At 33.4% G+C, this 988-nt stretch overlaps 1 long non-coding RNA gene across 1 annotated transcript; it reads left to right on the top strand.

Moving 5' to 3' along the window:
• The first annotated feature begins 473 nt into the window (after positions 1–473).
• On the top strand, positions 474–988 carry LOC149685334 (uncharacterized). Its single transcript, XR_016384066.1, has 3 exons — positions 474–565; positions 628–802; positions 859–988. It is a non-coding gene; the product is annotated as an uncharacterized LOC149685334 (long non-coding RNA).

Genomic DNA, 988 nt, shown 5'->3' with positions numbered 1-988 from the left:
AAATATTATAGTTATTTTATAAAAGATGTTAAAATAAATAACGTAGCTTTAAGAATATATTAAAATATTATAGTTATTTATAAAAAGAAAATCAGGTTGGAATGGGTCTGTTATATGGATTTCCTGGCTATTATTGTATTTTCCGCTTTAACATTTGTTTGGAGGTCCTTGCAACACGCTTGTTTTATCATCAAACCTCGTCTTAACATGATCAATTTTCGATATGAAAGTGATACGAGCTATTTTACCGGATATATTACCGAAGGTATTCTTCGTGTCTTGTTTACTTAGTTAATAAAATAAACAATATAAAAATATTATAGTTGTTTTTAATAGAAAATCAAGATAGAATGAAAATTTATCTTTATTCTAATAAACCAAAAACGTGATACAGTCCCATTCCAACATCATTCATCCTGAACCAACAATTTATCCTCAAAATTAAATTGGCCGACGAGTGTTGCCGCGATAATCTGAAACCTCTTCCTTCCTTCCTATCTTAAACATAACCACTTTGGCGAAAAGAACTAATCGGCTTCCCTCGAGTGGTGCTGTATATGATTGGGTATATAATAATTTGAATTTGAGGGTATTCCTATATCGAATTATTTCTCCTTACGATGGTAGCTTTTAAAGTTGTGAAACTATCTCCTAACGCTATTCTACCTACGTGGTGGTTCTACCGATTCAGCTGGTATAGATCTATACAGTCCAGACAATCACGTCATTCCACCTTTTTCGACGAAGCTCATAAAAACCGACCTTCAAATTCGGGTACCCAAAAATTGTTATGGTCGAATTGGTATGTTTAAATTGATATGATATTAGATATGAAGATTTTAAATGTATGCGTTATAGCTGGACGGTCTGGTTTGGCGTTACAGAATTTCATAAATATTGGAGGAGGGGTGCTAGACCGGGATTATACCTGGAATGTAGGGGTTATTATGTTTAACCATTCGGGCGAAAACTTAGGACCGGAAATTAA

This window comes from Phalangium opilio, unplaced genomic scaffold (assembly GCF_054372755.1).
Source record: "Phalangium opilio isolate 3A_F unplaced genomic scaffold, DU_Popi_V2 ptg000032l_1, whole genome shotgun sequence".
Classification (NCBI taxonomy): Eukaryota; Metazoa; Arthropoda; class Arachnida; order Opiliones; family Phalangiidae; genus Phalangium; species Phalangium opilio.
This window is presented reverse-complemented; position numbering and strand designations above follow the sequence as displayed.